Source organism: Berghia stephanieae, chromosome 14 (genome assembly GCF_034508935.2).
Source record: "Berghia stephanieae isolate SIO BIC M18660-M18661 chromosome 14, UCSD_Bste_1.3, whole genome shotgun sequence".
NCBI classification, from domain to species: Eukaryota; Metazoa; Mollusca; class Gastropoda; order Nudibranchia; family Aeolidiidae; genus Berghia; species Berghia stephanieae.
Window position 1 is genome coordinate 33748402 of NC_088373.1, and position 21151 is coordinate 33769552.

The window sequence follows — 21151 nt, forward strand, 5'->3', positions numbered from 1 at the left end:
CTGTTTGAAAAGTCTATTTTTTTGTTAGGTAAGTATGAAGCTTTGGGTATGTTAAAGGTGATTTTTTTTATTATTTCATCCGGTAACTCTCCTATATGTAGTACACTGGCCATGCAGATTATTTTCATTTTGACCAGAATAGTTAAAAAAGAACAAACTTTAGGCATAATAATAATAATAATAATACTACTACTACTACTACTACTACTACTACTACTACTACTACTACTACTACTACTACTACTACTACTACTACTAATAATAATAATAATAATAATAATAATAATAATAATAATAATAATGAAATTTATTTATATTGCGCCCAATCCTCTATACAATAAAGCTCTAGGCGCATGACAATAACTTCAATCCATTCAAATCTCTCTCTCTCTCTCTCTCTCTCTCACGAACTCTATCTATCTATCTATATATCTATCTATCTCTCAGTCTCTCTCGTTCTCTAACTCTCTCTCTCTCTCTCTCTCTCTCTCTCTCTCTCTCTCGCTATCTCTTTCTCATAAACACACACACACACATACACACACACATACACACACACACACACACATATATACACAAACCTTCCACCATCCAACTATTTAACATATTTTAAAAATAAAGTAATATATATATATATATATATATATATATATATATATATATATATATATATATATATATAATGTAAATTTTCACTCACATTTTTTGCCGGGACGACTCGTTTCTGTGTTTTCCCTTTAATTCACACTTCTTCAGTCGGCATAATCCATTCTGTCATGTCCGTAGAAAACTCCAAACTAAAGTTGTTTATCTGTGTAATGGTGATTAGTTTTGATGTGTATTGTGGTGTGCTCTCATGTTTATATTATGAGTGTGTGTGTGTGTGTGTGTGTGTTTGTATGTGTGTGTGCGTGTAGGTGTGTTGTGTGTTGTGTGTACATGTGTGTGTGATATTGTAGTGGAATGTGGTTGCGGCGGGGGGGGGGGGGGGGGAGGGAGAAGAGGGGGGGGGGTTATTTGGCCTTTTGCGTTTTGAGCTTGACTTTGTTAAAGTGTCTGCACATTGTCTGATGACAATGTGCAGACACTCTAACAAATTCAAGCTCAAAACGCAAAAGGCCAAATAACCCCCCCCCCACCTTTCCTCCCCCCTCCCTTTCCTCCCCCCCCCTTCCCTCCCCCCTTCCCTACCCCATTATACCCCTCCTCCCCCTCTTCCCTCCCCCCCCCCGCCGCAACCACATTCCACTACAATATCACACACACATGTACACACAACACACAACACACCTACACGCACACACACACATACAAACACACACACACACACACACACTCATAATATAAACATGAGAGCACATCACAATACACATCAAAACTAATCACCACTACACAGAGAAACAACTTTAGTTTGGAGTTTTCTACGGACATGACAGAATGGATTATGCCGACTGAAGAAGTGTGAATTAAAGGAAAAACACAGAAACGAGTCGTCTCGGCAAAAAATGTGAGTGAAAATTTACATTATATATTAGCTCTAACCACCATTATCGAGCACTTTCGTACCTACAAGTACCCACCAACACTCATATATATATATATATATATATATATATATATATATATATATATATATATATATATATATATATATATGGTACGAAAAGTGCTTGACATGTAGTAATGGAGCGAATTATTATTTTAATATTTACCACAATGTTTGAGACAGTCTACATTAATGTTTCAGGCCTAATTAGCCATCGTCAGGACGGAATTGATTTGTTGGCTGTTGGTGTCTGTTGAAGTGGTTCCGGTTTAATAAGTTTCTTATAAATAAGTTTCCTGAAAGCGAGTTCAGTAGAGACATCACGAAGAGAAAAGGGGAGATTTTTCCAGACAGTCAGTGCAAAGTTACTAAAGGATCTGTCAGAAAGTTTTTTTACCCTTTCTTGGCACTTTAAGCAGACGATGATCACCTGATCTCAATGCACGGGGCGGAACGTATGGTTCGACTAGATCATCGAGATAATCAGGGGTGCTTTTGATACAGTTGAATCCGCATTTTTCTATGTACTGACAGGCATTTTACGAAGCTGTGTCAGGAAATAGATTAATGAAGCGAAATAAAATCAATATAATTAAAAACGACGCCTGCGATACATTTTAAACAAAAATTAACAGTGACGAAGACCATTGATACCTTGATTTTCAACAGGATTAATGGTTGACAGATGAAAAATATATTTCATGAAATGAAGGACATGGACATATATATATATATATATATATATATATATATATATATATATATAATATATATATATATATATATATATATATATATAGAGAGAGAGAGAGAGAGAAAGAGAGAGAGAGAGAGAGGGGGGGGGGAGCGAGAGAGAGGACGGAAAAGAGATGGAAAGTGTCGGTGTGACAACAGCTCACAATGAGCCTCAAACCCTCGATCTACAGACTACATATTAATATCAGAAACAGAGTGTTATACCTTATACTTCTCATTTAGACTATGAAATCAGACGTGGTAAAGGGTTAAGAGCATGGCCATTACATTAAGTTGAGCCTTTATATGGCGTTATATATATATATATATATATATATATATATATATATATATATTTATGAGTGTTGGTGGGTACTCGTAGGTACGAAAGTGCTTGATAATGATGGTTAGAGCTAATATAGAATGCAAATTTTCACTCACATTTTTTTGTGGCCGAGACGATTCATTTCTGTGTCTTACACGTCTTCAGTCGGCGTAATCCATTGTAATGACCCTACTAATGAACTTGAAATGAACTTCCTGAACAGAGGGAATGCTCAGTGCATTATGGTAGAAGTTGATCATATTTACAGTTGAAATATTTTATAAGTCGCTCCTTTTATCAAAAAGTCGAGCAGTATTATTTCATTATTTTTGTTTATATAATTAATATAAATGTATGTATGATCTGCATTGTACAGTAGTACGGCACCTATAAGGTGCTATGCTACATCAGCATAAAAGTGTCACAGTCACAGGGAATTCACATATTGGGACCCAGCACGTCTGTTCCTAGCTAGAGTCACAATTTCGACAATGGGCACATAATCCAGCCCATGTAGTAGAGTGCCTTCTGGTATAGTTGTCGATCTCTTCATGCAATAAAAGTTCGACGCAGGAGGCGCTCTGCGTCCGTGCTTAAGATATGCCCCGTAAAGCTGAGCTTGCGTCTCATGCTCATCACTGTAGTTACCATGTCGAATTCGGAACTTTTTGCGATATCTCTGTAGTCTTCTCTCGTTATGATGGATATTTAGTGGATGATGCGTGTTATAAAAAATCTTTCTTTTCCTTAAAAACCGGTTTTGAGTTGTATTTTGTGTGTGTGTGTGTGTGTGTGTGTGTGTGACTGCGTGCGTGTTGTCACATCTGTATTGAACTATCAATCCTGTATTGACAATCTGTCAACGTCTCAGTAGAGGATGTATATGTGTATGTTTGGTGTGTGTGCGTGTGCTTGCGTGTGTATGCTAGCAATCCTCTATTACGTAAGATGTTGTACCTCATGAGATATATGTCTAAACACTAGCACACAAACACACACACACACATATACTATATATATATATATATATATATATATATATATATATATATATATCGTTATATATATATATATATATATATATATATATATATATATATATATATATATATATATATATTTTATATATCTATAGAATACAAATTGTCACTTACATTTTTTGTCGCTTAGACGTTCGTCTCTGTGTCTCTTTACACGTCCTCACTCGGCGTAATCATTAATCCTTTATATATATATATATATATATATATATATGGATGGATGGATGTTTACGTGACTGTATACGTTATATTACATAGTATGTGTCGGGTTAGCATGTTTACTTTTTGTTAATTTAATCATGTTGTGAAATTGTGCTCACGTTTCTGAACAGCAACAAACACACTCGAGCGCGACCACGCACCTTTGAAGGTCTTCAGCTAAGAGAACACCCTATGTGTCTTTTCATCTAATAAACTAACTAACCGACAGCTCAGATGGTAGTGCACCCGCTTTAGACGCAAAAGGCCCAATATATATACAGGGTGCAGTCAAGATGTTTTTTTCTGACCTTACGCCTCTTTACACTCAACAATGCTTTTGATGAGTAAGCATCCTATCCAAAGAATAGCAAGCAATTTTATTGTCTGTTTCGCTCTATAAAACTCGGGAATTCGGCTCCATGGGACCAATGGCTCTGAAGGACTACTTGCAAACAGAGCCATCTAATTATAATTGGCGAAATACATCATCATCATCATCATTGCCTTTTTCACCCTGGGTCAGGGTATAGGCCACAGACAAACAATTTCCATCCTTCCCTATCCTGAGCTCTCTTTTTAATCTCATTCCAGGTCTTACCACTTCTCTGTATATCAGCTTCTTTAATTCTTCTCCATGTTCCTCGTGGCCTTCCCCTTGATCTTCTACCCTGAGGGTTCCAGTCCAATACTTTCTTTGTTATAGTGGAGTCGTTCTTTCTAAGCGTGTGTCCAATCCACCTCCATCGTCTTCTTCCTATTTCCTCTCCTACTGGTTTATGCTGTGTTCTTTTCCATACTTCTTTATTTTTTATTCTATCCATCCATTTTATTCTGAGTAGCTTACGCATGCACCTGTTTACGAAAATCTGTACCCTCCTTATACATGCCTGTGATGCTTTCCAAGTTTCACATCCATACAGTAGGACAAACTTCACAATTGAGTTGAAAAGTCTTAGCTTTAGTCGAAGGGAGATATTTTCAGTTCTCCAAACTCTGTTCAAAGATGTGAATGCAGCCTGTGCCTTTCCTATACGTGCTTTCACCTCTGCTTCCGTGCCTCCATCCTTGTCAATTATACTTCCGAGATAGCAGAAAGTGTCTATTTCTTCGAGTTCCTAATCTTTCACTTTGATCTGCTCCCTTTGACGCGTACCTATCCTCAAGACCTTTGATCATCCAACTGTGTCCAGGATGTCCACTGTATCCCATTTCTTCGTCCTTTGGAGGTTTCTTTCATTAGCCAATCAATGGCAATGATGAACAGGAATGGTGACAGCAAGTATCCCTGCTTGACACCAGTCTTAATTTCAAAGCTGTCAGTAAGCTGATCTTCATGTACAACCCTGCAACTTGATCCTTCATACATTTCCTTAATGAGGTTTACTATATTTTCAAGGTTAAAGGATTGGTCATTATATTGAGTACTAGAAAATTACTTTCTTTGATCGGTGATACTTGGTATTTGGGGATAATAGAATCAAATTATAGTTGGAATTTATTATTTGGGCGTACAGATTATTTGGGCGTACTGAACGTATAACTAACGTTTACCAAAAGATATATATATATATATATATATATATATATATATATATATATTATAAAAGACGGAGTTTAACATTAATATTTAGGAATTGACGTTTCAGGTTTCAATATGCTTTGATCTTACTCTTAGGGGTTGGATTATAGACTGACAGGGAACTGTCGAAACTAGTAAGATGTGTGGCTTGAGATAATTTACAATAGGGGAAAAAGATAGTGTTACTAGATTCTACATTCTAGATTATTATTCTTCGATTCTACTTTACAATGAGCTGCACTTTTCTAAGTATGCTGCCAGAGCTAACATCCTACTAAGAATCTTTATTTTAGGGACTTAGAAAAATTCCACGTATATTGAAAATGGTTACTTAGGCAAAATGACTTTATATTTGGATTGATTTTACGGATATGGAATTTATAAATTATTGAATTATGACCATGCTCTTTGATTTGGATTTGGAATTTATCACAACAAATAAACTGTAAGAAATGAAACTTGGAATCTGGACTTTTATTTGAATGTCTTGATGCTGTGCATTCAATTATCGTCATCGGCCCTTGAACTCTTTAGTCATTATAAACATCTACGCAAAGGAAAATACTACCATCTATAAAAAAACACCACTATACGATAACACGCCAGTAAATATGTACAACTACTCCACAATAAGACCAATGAAACCAGAGTTTATCCATGTTTCTATTTCATGAATTTTATAATTGCTACTGTTTGCTACCCATGGTGCGGGTGTGTGGTCTCGTGGCATGACACTTGCTTTTCGATCGGACGGTCCTGGTTTTGAGCCTCGCTCGGTGCATAGTTGAGTCCTTGGAAAAGAATCTTTACCCACATTCTCTCACCGTACTCAAAGGTAAAATGAGTATCTGGCCGTCAACAGCGTTGTCTCGTTCAGATAAAGTGTAATACGCCTATCAGGCGTCGTGTCTCGTTCTGTTTTATCACATTTTAGTGTGATAGTTCGAATATAAAAGAGCTAGTCACCATAAGGATTGTCTATCACAAAGTACATTCGCCAAGATCACTGCCTGGTGAACTGGGGGCCAGAAATAAAAACTGCATTGTAAATCTATTATGGGCCTCTGCGTTTGAAACGACTGCTCTTCCAACTAAGTAATCTGGAATCCCGTTTGTTCTAACAGGGGTCTTTATTAAGAAGGTTATTTATCATTAAAAATATCCTGCGTGGCTCAATGGCATGGTCCTTGCTTCGAACCTGAAAGCTATTCACCGTTAAAAAATATATCGAATTACATCATCCAAATCCCTGAAATAATATCATTATAGAAGAGTAAAGTTTGCTGCCCCAAACGTAAACAATAACAAGTTGCTAGTGATTTCCGTTAGGGACCGGAATAATTTACGCACAATATAGGTCTCCCAATTTTGTAGTTTGAGTTGTAGGCAATACACTTTCAGTATTGAAAATATGTTTACATAAAATTAACAGTTGCAGAAATAATAATATAAGGCTAAATTATTATGAAAATCAGGCTCCGAATAATTCTCGTTTTGTTCACACCAGCGCAATAATTTGCTCTGGTCTAAAAATAGATAGACTGTAACTTTTGATAAATTTTAGAAAATTTTACCTTTTGTTCCATAAAATATCCATATCTAGACATTATTTGATGCATGATCGAGTATTTATGAATATGTGTTTCTTTTGCCACCTAACAGCCAAATTTTAAAGGTTATTTTTTTCTATTATTTACATTGGAACGTGAGCTGTCAAGACAGGAACATGTGGTTTGCCACGTGCTTCTCGACCTTTGTTTACGTTTGGGGCACCTAACTTTACTGCTCTATTCGAACGTTCAAAGTACTCGTAGATAATTTGTAATCAATAATGCGTAAGATACATCGTTTTGCACTAAATTCAATTTATCTTTACGTCGCCTCAAAACTGCTTTATTCCATCTGCAGAAGATCTCGTTTTGAGGCAATTTATTTTAAAGTTGTTGATACAAGTTTCTTAATTAATTAATTAATTAATTTATTTATTTATTCATCTATTTATTTGTTTATTCATGTATTTATTTATCTATTCATTTATATATTTATTTATTCATTGTTCGATTTCGATCCGAATTTTCAAGGACCTCAATATCAAACACTATCATATTCGTTTATTTTCGAAATTCTGATTTAATTTCTATTTAAACGTTCATTTTGAAAAAAAATCAGTTTTGAATATGGAGGAATGGATCCAAAAATTTGAACAAACATTGTGCTGCTTTATTCCATCTACATAACTTCAACTCCAAGAGTCGCTTTTATTCCATCTACATAACTTTAACTCCAAGAGTCGCTTTTATTCCATCTACAATTCGTGATTGTTAAATTTGGACTAAGATTTTTTCTTTGTTGTGCAGTTCCTTTATAGTAATTGTATAAGTCTTATAGTAGTAGATAGTAGTAGTAGTAGTTAGTAGTATAGTAGTAGTAGTAGTAGTAGTAGTAGTAGTAGTAGTAGTTAGTTGTAGTGTAGTAGTAGTAGTAGTAGTAGTAGTAGTAGTAGTAGTAGTAGTAGTAGTAGTAGTATGTAGTAGTAGTAGTAGTAGTAGTAGTAGTAGTAGTAGTAGTAGTAGTAGTAGTAGTAGTAGTAGTAGTATAGTAGTAGTAGTTAGTAGTAGTAGTAGTAGTAGTAGTAGTAGTTTAGTAGTAGTAGTAGTAGTAGTAGTAGTAGTAGTAGTTAGTGTAGTAGTAGTAGTAGTAGTAGTAGTAGTAGTAGTAGTAGTTGTGGTAGTAGTAGTAGTAGTAGTAGTAGTAGTAGTAGTAGTAGTAGTAGTAGTAGTAGTAGTAGTAGTAGTAGTAGTAGTAGTAGTAGTAGTAGTAGTTTTAGTAGTAGATCATATAATTTTATTATTCAAATCAATATTTTCAGATCATATAATTTTATTATTCAAATCAATGTTTTCAGCTCATATAATTTTATTATTCAAATCAATGTTTTCAGCTCATATAATTTTATTATTCAAATCAATGTTTTCAGCTCATATAATTTTATTATTCAAATCAATATTTTCATATCATATAATTTTATTATTCAAATCAATGTTTTCAGCTCATATAATTTTATTATTCAAATCAATGTTTTCAGCTCATATAATTTTATTATTCAAATCAATGTTTTCAGATCATATAATTTTATTATTCAAATCAATGTTTTCAGCTCATATAATTTTATTATTCAAATCAATGTTTTCAGATCATATAATTTTATTATTCAAATCAATGTTTTCAGCTCATATAATTTTATTATTCAAATCAATATTTTCAGCTCATATAATTTTATTATTCAAATCAATATTTTCAGCTCATATAATTTTATTATTCAAATCAATATTATAGATCATATCATTTTATCATTCAAATAACAGAATATACTACCTGCTTCCATGCAAAAAAAAGAAGAAAAAAAATAATATAAAACGCGGAGAAGCAACGTGATACCAATAAAATATGTTTATTATCTGTGTTTGAAAATTGTCATTGATTTATAAATATTTCATTAAAATTATTTCTAATCGTATAAACCAATTACCAGGCACTTACCCCATTTCTCGGTCCCTCTCTCTCTCTCTCTCTCTCTGTCCCTCTCTCTCTCTCTCTCTCTCTCTCTCTCTCTCTCTCTCTCTCTCTCTCTCTCTGTACTAGCTTGCAACAGTATTATGACTCCTATTCAATTTTATTACATATATTTAAAAAGCCATGTCATATCTCATGTTTATATATTGCCTTTTCAAACTTTATGTGGGTTTTGTCATGCATTATTCATTATTTATAAAACTTTAATAATCAGAATAAAATAAACTTATTTAGAATGTAAAACAAAAATAAAACTTATAAGTATTACTATGGCGTGAAGAGTTAATACTAGCAAGAGAATGAAGCGAACTAAATCTATTTTATATTTATTCAGATCTATTTACATTACAGCAACAACTTATTCCTCATCATTACATGCCTATTGACTCCACTTTACTCATGATCTGAATACAAGTTGCATTGTGAATTAGCTACTTTAGGACAGTTTCAACAAACACTTTGTCTAATAAGGAAACATAGACAATACATCTTTCTTCTTGTCATCAGGCAATCGATTTTTATTTAATACATTTAATTTTCTCCGTTGCTTCTCTGAAGCTCTATTCTGATTTGAAGTTGAACAGCCACGTTTTCTTGTTGACATGGTGTGAGGGTCCTGTCTCACACTTACTTGTTGAGGATAGCTCTGATAGTCAAACAAGTCCCTCATTTGGATCACTTGATAGTTTTTTATTGTCTTTATTTTTTTTTTTATCAATCCAACATGACTAAAAACTTCCCGATGTCTGAGATGACGTTAAATTGCTGAGCGGACATTATCGACTTCTAGAATAGACCTCTGTCTAGAGTAACAAAATGTCTGAGTGATAATATTAATATTTTCATCCTTCTTAATAAACAAAGAGAGAGCAGTTGACATTACAGAATTTATCGTCTTGCAAACACAGGAGTCTGACAAAAAGTTATCTCAGACAGAAATAAATGGTCTTTAGAAACCTCTTCAAGAATTTTAACAATGACACTGGCCATGTTATTGGCTGCACGACCACCAGAGCCCTCATACCAAACTACAGAATATGCCTTTTTACTTAAAGACAATGTAGCAGTCATGTTAAAACTGACTAATTTTCTTTATAAAAAACATTAGAATACCACAAACCTGCAAATGGAAAACATTTTCAAAATCAAAGCACATAATTGCTTTTTCTTTGCTATTCTTATCTCTACCCCTCTCACATTTTGTAGCTCTCTAAATTTTAACACACTTTATCACATAATTCCCAATCCTGCAATGAAAAGAAGTCATGTTTTCTCCAAACCTGTTCCATTATCACAAGTTAAAGGCTTAATGTGTTTTATCAACGATATTTTTATAATTACTATTATTGTGTTTGTGTGAGTCGGAAGGCAAGCAGGTAATAATACAGTTACAGTTTCTGGCCAAGTGAATGCTGATTTTTCTTATCAATAAAGTGTTCAATTCCTCTAATCCCAGGCCATCCTGTCGAATGGCCCTCTTACATAATATCAATTCTATTTGTATTAATATCAAAACATATTAATCATCGATTTGATATTATTCGACCGCGCTGCAAAAATGACAATTTGACTACAAAAATATGTACCCACTAAAAATATTTCAGATGGCCAATCAGAAGTCAGCTCAACATGTATTTAAGTAAAAAATGTGTGAAATTATTCTGCAAACGTTGCATATATCTTTTTATTCAACGAGTTCAAGCATTATTCATCGATTCCTTTTTTACTAAGTCACGATAGGATTTCTTCAACGGAAGCTACAATTGGTCAACTAATATCTAATATATTTAGCAAAGAGGCTGGAATAAATGTATTCTATCATTTCTTTGTCTTTATTAAACTCGCTATAATTTTATTGTACAATAACAAGCTCATAGTTTTATTGGGCACAATAAAAACTAACTCGTTCAATAAATACAAAGAATCTAAAGAATCATATAATCTCAAACTCTAGTAGTATTCTTGTATACTTGTTTACACACAAATGAAAATAAGTTGACTTTCAAGCAATATGATTACAGAATCGGAGAATGTCCAGATTCTTTTTATTAGAAAAAAGATTGTAATCCTTATGGAGTTTAAATGATTTGATGTGCGGAAACAAAGAAGGTCAGTGCAATGATGAGGATGAAGACATGGAACTGGATTGGACATATATTGAGACTTTTTTCATGAAAATGGGTTTGATTGTGTTATGACAATGGAGTGCAGAAAAGGAATAAGGAGGAGAAAGGGAGGTTCAAAAACAAACATGTGCAGAATGGTGGAGAGAAAAACATGTTATTGGGATATAATCCTGGCAGCGATCAAGAACTAAATCGAAGGACAGAAGATGGGAACTGTTGAGGCCTTATGCGTCTCCTGACGCTGAATGAGTTAAATCTCTCCTTACCAAAGATGACATTCCCTTCTATCATAGTGGGATAGAAGACACAGGAAAGATGACAATCCCATCCATCATACTGGGATAGAGGACACAACAAAGATGACATTCTCATCCATCATACTGGGATAGAGGACACAGGGAAGATGACATTCCCATCCATCATATTGAGATAGAGGACACAACAAAGATGACATTCCCATCCATCATATTGGGATAGAGTGATAGACACAACAAAGATGACACTCCCATCCATCATAGTGGGATAGAGGACACAGCAAAGATGACACTCCCATCCATTATAGTGAGATAGGGACACTGAAAATATGATATTCCCATCAATCAGAGTGGGATAGAGGACACAACAAAGATGACATCCCCTTCCATCATAGTGGGATAGAGGACACGGCAAAGATGACATCCCCTTCCATCATAGTGGTATGGAGGACACAGCAAAGATGACATTCCCTTCGATCATAGTGGGATAGAGGACACAGAAATGTCCATGCATCATGGTAGTTCAGAAGGCCCATTTAAGTTTTTGTTATCTTGGCAGGGATCTTGATGGTTGGGATTTGTGCTATCCTAAAAAAAGGTAATTCCTGTATTTATTAAATGTTAGTGATGAGAGAAATGTTTGTAAGAATCATTAATGAAATTGTCTTTAAACTCATTATTTATATAATAAATCAATATTGATATAATTAATCAATTAAACATTTCGATTGTCAATTATCAAATAATACTTAACCACATTTCTTGTATTGTTTCCATACACAAATGGAAATTATATGTCAACTCATATTAATTAAACAGAATTATGAAATTGTCAGGAACATTAATTCAAGAAGTCAAGCAACAAAACTGCCTAAACTCTTTGCCAACCCAAAAAACCCATAACGTTGTGGCCAACCGACTCAGAACAGAAATTTGTGGGTTTGGAAAGGAGGCAGAAAACATTATTTTAAGATTATATGATCATGGTTTGCGTGTCAAACCTCTGAATTCTCGAATTTCAAGATCGGCGTTTTAAGGAGGATACCGGATACGTCCACGAATATGAACAAATACGCTAACTAATTTGCCGCCTGAAAAGAGCGTCATAATACTGCAGTATGAGACAAAACCAATAAAAACTACTGCCATCGCGCTTGTCACACTTTTTGTCCTCATAGTTAGGACAATTCTGATATATTTTTTTCACAGTTCACATGGTCATCACAATATTTATATCAATTGAAACAAATCAATCCATTGCATAAAATATTATCAGAAGCATAGAATTGACGACAGTAATTGTTGAATTAAATTATAATCAGTACACACACACACGTATGTATTATATATATGATAAACTAACTCCACATCGACCTATTTCTTTAAAAAAAAGCGTGCTATAATCTTCATCTTTTGGGTCGCTTTTTGTGCAGGGTAATCACAATGCTTTTTTTATTTTCATGTGGAAACAGTCATACTTCTCAATAACGTTTTCACATTATTTTTGTATTGTAGTTGCTTGGTTTCCTGTTGCGAAAAAGAAATATGTAAATGCATTTAAACATTTTTTCTACTTTTGTGCAATGCGCAATTAATACGTTTTGCCATCAAAGGCGGGTTACAAACAAGGATTTGCAAGACATAATCCGCAATCCAAACCAGAAGACAGCCTATAAGCTAGCAATGGAATACTGTCAACTAATGTGCTCGCATGTGAATGTGTGTGATTGTGTCAGTGTGTGGGTTTTGTGTCTCTGTGTGTGATATGATGTGTGTCTATGTCTGGATGTATGTGTGGTTTATATAAGTAGATTTTTATCTTTCTATTCCATTAATCTTTCTCTTTACTGACTTTTTTTTGCATGTTAAGCCAGTCCTCTACAAACTGAGCTTTAAAAATATCAACATTTCAATTCCGCAAGAATCCCTCTAAGGATATCACTGAGTAGGGTGAGAGGTGTCAGAAAATTGTCTTTTCCCAGGACTCAAGTTTGCGCCGAGCAATGCTCTAACCCAGGACCTTCGATGAGAAAGTGAGTGTCATACCAGAGATCCATTTTACGTTAGCACACAAGAACACTGATTAAAACAATAATAAGATATGTCTGAATGAAAAAAAAAGTTTAAAAAAAAAACTTGAACTTTTATTTTGCGCAATTTATACTAATCGTCATCAAAGCGTTTCACTAAGGCACCCTGGTCAACAGCAACACGTAACACGTAGAATAAGACATGCCGGCTGTTACGCGATAGTACAAGCTATTTTTTCTGACAGAGGCAAAGCTGTTAACATCCAAGTACTCATTTTTTAATGAGTAGGGCAATGCGTCAAGTCAGCCAAGGCAATATGGTTTCTAAATCGGGTTTTTCTTGAGAAAGCAGTTTTTGTAAAGCGCGTTGAGTACGTTAAGTGGATATTGCGCTATACAAAAGCTCAAGATTTGGTGGATATTTTTTTTCGAATTCTTGTCTTACAGTTGCAATTTCCTCCAGAAGGTCAACATGATTTTGAAATTGGAGTATTTTCTATGATTCCCATTATTGTTTAGATGTTATTGTAGTATAGAGAGACGACTTTTTGGCTCTTAAGTCGCTGAATGATTTTGAGAGATTTTTATGTTTTCAAAATGGCGGTATTCTTAAAATTTGGTTTTGCGGTTTTAAGGGGACATGCTCCTGAAATTTTTAGATCGCTTATTATTGGCCACACAGTGTTCAAATTGCACATACATATAGTTTGAGACCAATCATGAAAAATGATACCTTAAAAAAAAATAATTCATTGGTTGCCATGGTAATGGCGGCCATATTGGAAATAAACAACAAAAAGTTTTTCTTCAAAATTTCAGGAACTAAACAATATATTTTAGTTTTTTCAATTGCAATACCTTGCTTATGTCTATTTACATCTAGTAAGACCATTTGAGTGTTTCTAAATATCATCAAAAAAAATCTGTGGCATGTCAAAATTTACCATCTAAAAATAGACCTAATTTATGTGTCGATTCATACATAAACACCCACAAAACCAAAAATAAGTGTCTAAGAGAAACAAAAACTATTTTACTAGATGTAATAATCACGTATCTATAATGTTGCCAAGTTTGAAGACAATAGAGCCAGTAGTTGCAGATATTTTGGAAAAAAATGTTGACACATTTAAGAAAAATAAAGTATTTGAGAAAATCGCGTTTTGAAGTTTAGTTTTCAAATATCTAGTTTGCCTTTCAACCAATACAAATCTAATTGCTATCATTTTGTTTCCCATTATATCCCCTTATTTGAAGCCAAATTTCATTGTATTTGGTTAATAAATATCAGAGTTATCAAAGGTTTTACGAAATAAGAGCGGTGCACGAAAGTTAAGAATTCAGACGAAGACAGGGGTACAAGGTCAAATAATATAAAATAATCATGCAAAAAGTAACTAGAATGCTGTGGAATGAAGAAATTACTTTGTTAGAATTAATACTTATACTAGGTACTCGCCAGGTCAGCTGTTAAAACCACCTGATGCATATGTCGGACCCTCTCGCGTCTCGCGTTCATGCTCCATAGCCAGCCGCCGACTCTTCAACGCCTTTCTCTTCCATTTAGAAAGTCGAGTTGATGTTATTTTAGACTGGGCGATCTGCTGCTGGTGTCTATTAAGAGCATAGTCTGCATCCCTAGGCATCCATGGTAATTCAAGCTGCAAGAATAAACACTTTAAACCTGCTGGTCCACAGTTAAAACCAATAATGGCGAGGAATGTTGCGGTTTATAATGCGGCCTTCTTCGCAAAGTTATTTTTAAGACACCGTTTCCATATCTCCGCATTAAAACTTTCATTGGCATTCTGGGTGCCCATCCTTGCACATCTTTTCAACAGTTCCACGTCAGATAACCTTTCAAAGAGCGGAAATACAAGCTTACGAATGTCACGATTAATGGTGGGCCTATGTGTCTGCATTGTTGTGTTGTTGGCGATTGCACGTTTGTAGTGGCACCAGGATGTAGAACCATCGGGACAGAGTGTGTGGTTGGGTTGGGCGTCCGTGCTGATCATATGGAAATATCCTGCCATTACTGCTTTCTTCATGTTTTCTGGGTCGGGTGCTGCTTGTTTTAAATTTGTAGCGTCTGTGTTTGTGATCTTTTCAATATTTGGTCAGGTCAATTTATAATTTAAGCTTTTGTTTGATTTTTTAAAATTTTCTAAAGCATTGAACATCCTTTTAGCTATATGATTTATACAGTCTTCTTTTTCTACCTCATAACCACAAGACTCTTTTGCTTTAATGAAGCCTTTGGAATCTCCATCACAAAGCATGGTTCCATATTTTAATCCCCGTTTACGAATAGATCTGCTAAAAACAATACCAGCAGTTTCGGCCTCCATCGCATTTGAAGAACCATCAAAGTTTTTCTGGCATTGCCACCGGTGTCTAGCATACCAAGCACCATATCCCTCCGACTCACGTTTCGGGCCCCGTTCACAAGCCAGACAGAAGTTTGAAATGACCTGCGCATCCAGAACGTGTCCTGTGCCGAAATCGATGGCGACTCCAACTCCATAATGGGATGAATGTCCCCGCTTTTGCCAGGTGCCATCAAATGATACAGTTGTCACAGGAACTCCCTCGGATGTATCGTTGCTCCTAGCTTTTACTACATCTGCTGCCTGTAACATGACCCGTTCAGCTGCTTCAACAGTGGCGTGGTGTATTTCTGTGGAAACATCCTGATAACTTTTATGGTGAAGCGGTTTTGGAAGAGCCATGAGTCCACAAAAAGAAGAAATGTTGGCATGAGACATACCCGTTTCACTACAAGCAATGGCGGTTCGAGGGTTGATGTATTTGCGCGTGGCATAGACAGGAGAAGAACACTGGGACCAGATGGTCTTCATGCAAGTGGAACAATCGACGTCGAACTTGGTTGCGAGGCCTTGGCAATCCGACGCGGTGTATGTTAGGTCACCCAGGTGACATACAGGACATGATAAAAATGAGAGAAGTGAGTGCAAGAAAGAGGAGTGAATTATTTCATAGTCACCATCTACAGTAGATGAAGTGTTCTCACAAATCGATGAATAATGACCGCGCTTTGTCTCAGTGGTCGAAGTGTTGGCAGCATCGTCTCCAGTCGAAAGATCATTGTCACTTTCTGCTTCGGGTGCATATTCACTGGGACCGCACTCCATCTCAGCCGACTCAAGTTCACATTCCTGCGCCAGTTCCCTGAAAATAAAATCAATCGTGTTAATAGTTGAAGTATATTCCTGATTACAAAATGAAATTTTCTGAGCCTTAGTTTCATTTGGAGACTTAACTATAAAATCAGGTCCAATGTTTACATGATGCAGAACCTTAGCTGATAAAAATCTAAAAGATTAGATAGGATTTAATTATGAAAAGAATAAGGCTGGGGACGAGGTGGATCAGAGGTACGGTTCTTGTTTATGAATCAAATGGTACCGGGCTTGATGCTTGATCATATTATTGTAAGTGGAATCTGAGAATCTAGTCCTATCGGTGAAGAACGATAAAAAGGAAACTGGATAAGAAAGAGGAAAGACAGGATAGTATGATTAGATTACAGGAGAAGGAGAGGAGATATAATTCAGGCATGTAAAACAGACAGGGTAGAAACATGTTTACTGAAACCAAGCGAGAATAAGCAGACACAAGGAATCAACAAGAAACTGAGAAAAGAACGTTTTAGTACCAAGGAGCCGCGTAATTTCTTTTCAGCGAGGATTGTTAATAACTGGAATAAACTACCCGAGACAGTAGTATCAGCAAATATTTTGAACAAATTCAAAGCAGAGTTAGAGATAAGTAACGTCCTGGGTACCACAAGTATAGTTACAAGAACTTGCAAAATTAACAATAGATGAGGAGCGAAAGAGACTACACACCAAGTCTGAAAGCTCTACACAGAGGTATAAAGGTATGGCATTCTACAATTAATAACTAAGCCTTAGGTAAACTTTAGCCTGCATACCTTATTTGATTCAGACATTTGATACCAGGGCTTTGGGCTATGAAGACAACACAACATCGAAATCTAGACTAAAAATGCACCCTGCCAACATCAACAGTTGGCTAGTTTAGTCTTACTATTTCTAAATTAAATCAACTGCATTTCGATAAACTAGATGAAAGAATAAGTAGAAAAATATAATTTCACTAAGACTATGACATCTAATCAACAACACATGGTGGTTTTCTTGTTCAATGTCGAAGATGATGTCTAGATTTTCAGACAAAAACAAGAAAATGAATTTATCTAATATTTACTTACTGTTCGTTCTGTTCCGGCTGTAGAGCAGCCTTCCCTCTGGGTTTGCTGCCTCTTTTCTTTTTTCCAAAAACAAATCACTTTGGTGGCATTTTTGTAGATGATAAGTCTAGACAAATTGTATGAAATCGTTTCCAATCGTGTCATTGCTTTCAAAGAAAGAACCAAGACTGACTAGTTTGTTTACAGCGGAAAGGAAATGTTGGTGGTGTTTGCTCAAGGGCAGACGAGACATTTCACGAATCTTACACCACTACGCATGCGCGTTGTTAGGTACCTTTGACCTTTACACAACACAACGAGGCAAAAGTGAATGAATGGCTTTTTATGGCTCATTATGTGAAACCTAATTGAAAAGTTCATTCATAAACCAGATATAATCGATTACGAATCGATTATATTAGAGTCCGATCTTTCATTCGATATACAGCATGCTTAGATCTTATAAAAGCATGTCACCGTTGCTAAAACCCAAACAAACAGTATTTTTCACATTGTACGATAAAAACAACCCACCCCACATAATAAAACTGAGTCAAGATGCAGTTATATTTTATTTATACATATTTTCACCCTTCTCATTCGATTCTAAAGATGTCAAAGTATAAAGAAATTATACTGAATAAATATCGATAATTTTTTTATTTTCTTCGATTTCTCCTGCTCCCCCTCACCCGCATGTCGAAGTTTTCATTGGAGCGATGTCCCAAGTTTGAAAGTTTTTGCCAGAATGAGGGTCATTTAAATCGATCGAAATTTGAAGGACGAGTTTTCTGCCTACATTTTAAATACGTGTCTCGCTACAGTGCAACAGTTAATTGGCTAGATGATCGTTCAAACTAGCGTCTACATTGTTTATTTGGGTCATCCCAGACGTCATCGGATGTCTACATTGTTTATTTGGGTCATCCCAGGTTCCAGCCTCGTTCATCGTATAGCTGGGACCTTGGAAAAAAATATTTACTCACATTCTCTCACCCAAGTCGAGTATAAAAGGAGTATCTCAACGCTTACAGATTTGTCTCTTTCTGATAATATTGTAATAATTCCTAACTGGCTTCATGTCTCGTCCTACTCGTTCAGTGAAGCTGATCACTAAGGACACACTATAAAACGCCCTTTGTCACGTTTAGTGTATATTCCGCTATACAACATATCTAGTTTTTTGTGTTGTTATGTAATTGATACGAAGAAAAATACTTTAACTATATTTACCCAAACGTCTAATCTTTGTTGTTTCTTTCTCCTCTCTACGTGACTAACAGTCGGTAATTATCAATCAATTATATTATCTCTTTCGTGGTATGCTTAATGACACCGACACTACTATCTATGGTTACCCCAGAATTCAATACTCAATATCAATATTGTTGTATGAACACAGCTAAGGAATAGAGGAATAAATGGGATGAACATGTTAATATATTTGAATAGAATGAGAATCACAACGGTTTTATAACAATTAAACATGTAATTTAATATGACTTATGCATCGATGTGGTCTTGTGGTATGACACTCTTTTTCGGATCGAAAGGTTCTGGGTTCGAGATCTGTTCATCGCATCTCGAAGGGGTTGCCCGGAAGATAGAGAAGCGGAACAGTCTTCTGAGGAAGCTTGCGGGATCGAATTGGGGCGCTAGCTAAGCGCTCCTAAGAACGTCCGCCCTGGCACTATGCTATTCCACCGCGGAGTATTGCGCTCCAGTGTGGGGTAGAAGCAGAAACGTTGAGAAGGTGGATGTAAAACTTCGCAAGTCGATGCATATAATGTCAGAAACATTAGCAACAACTCCTAGAGAATGGGGCGCGATAATTGCAGCGATCCAGCCCCCCGATGTCCGGAGGGAGACGATTACGGGAAACTGGCTGAGTAAGATCAAAGAGAGAGGGAATAGGGATACCCCTCTGAAGCGGATAATGGACTGCGCCCCCGTTTTGAGCCGAAATAAGTCCGGCAACCCTTGAACGCAGAATCCCTGACTACGCACACAGCTACACAGACGAGATGGAAGTCGGTTTTTGACGAATTCAATCCCTCGTGGGGGCGGGGACGTAACCTCCTCTAAGCTTGGTGAGAAGTTGACAGGCTTTGATACCAGTAAGAGGAGACACTGGGTGACTGCGAATCGGCTTCGGTCGAGGAGCTGCCTCACGGCCAGTGCGCTTCATCGGTGGGATCATTCTACCTGTGCAACATATACCCGCTGTGGGCAAGAACCTGAAACGGCAGATCATCTAGTCGAACGGTGTGTTGTGACGATGCTATCAGGCGGGTTTGCGACGTGCATGAATGCGGACCGGACTTTGCTGATTGGGTCGATCGTCATAACATAGTAGTGTGAAAACCATAAGAGGCTGCTTCATAGTTGAATCCTTGGGAAATAATCTTTACTCACATTCTCTCAGCCAATGCATCTGTAAAATGAGTACCTGGCTGTAAACATCGTGATCTCTGCCTAAAAACATTTGAAATATCGGCCTCATGTCCCGTTCTACATCTTAAGTGTTGCTGTTGGCCAGTCACGTCTTGTAAAGAGCTCTGAACACGGTTTTTTGACACTGCGTCCTAAAAAAACTAATTTTTGTTGTTGTTTTCCATACATAACAATACTCAATATCATTAGCACTACTGTTGTATTTATTATTATCTCAATATATGATTTTGTTTACATCAAAAACGATATTAACACATGCCATAATCGATACCACTATCAACACTGTAACGACCATTAATAACAACATCGACACTGTTACAGTCATCAATACCAATATCAACACTGTTGCTATATTCAAACCAATATTATCACTGTTGACATCGATTTCAACACTTTTGTCATCATCATTACTAATATTACAACTCGATACAAGTTGAAGATAGAGCGTACAAGATAACTGAATTGTCATAAGACAAAAAGACAAATTAAACAGTGCCTGTAAAAGAAAAAAACACATTGGAATGATCAAAACTTACTAAGCAAAGAGAGGGAGAGAGAAAAATAATTAGATAGATATATAGACAGATAGATTGATATATAGATAGATAGATAGATAGATAGATAAATAGATAGATAGATAGATAGATGGATGGATAGATAGATAGATAGATAGATAGACATATAGATTGATATATAGATAGATAAATAAACAGATACATGGATATATATATATATATATATATATATATATATATATATATATATATATATATATATATATATATATATATGACTTACTTGACTTAGATGCCTTTCGCGTCTCGACCGAAAAATCGGGTCGCCTTGGCTGTTTCCAGTATTTCCTGTGTGAGGTGTCTCCAATATTGCCGGTCCTCTGCTAGGGTTCTCAGATTTTCAAGGTCCCCTGCCGTTATGATACTAATGCTTTGTCCAAGTGTTGTGAAGTTTTTGTTTAGGATCACAGGGAGTGTTGTGATCGGTCTTCCTCTGAAAAGGTTCCCGTGTTTTTGGAAGTATCCCGACATGGCTT

General features: G+C 35.8%; 1 pseudogene across 1 annotated transcript; it reads right to left on the reverse strand.

The window, feature by feature from the left end:
• Nucleotides 1-14872: 14872 nt before the first annotated feature.
• On the reverse strand, nucleotides 14873-17761 carry LOC144959593 (uncharacterized; annotated as a pseudogene). The gene is made up of 2 exons (XR_013642635.1): nucleotides 17668-17761; nucleotides 14873-16601 (listed from the first exon to the last, which is right to left on the reverse strand). The product of XR_013642635.1 is annotated as an uncharacterized LOC144959593 (transcript).
• Between the last annotated feature and the right edge of the window lie 3390 nt (nucleotides 17762-21151).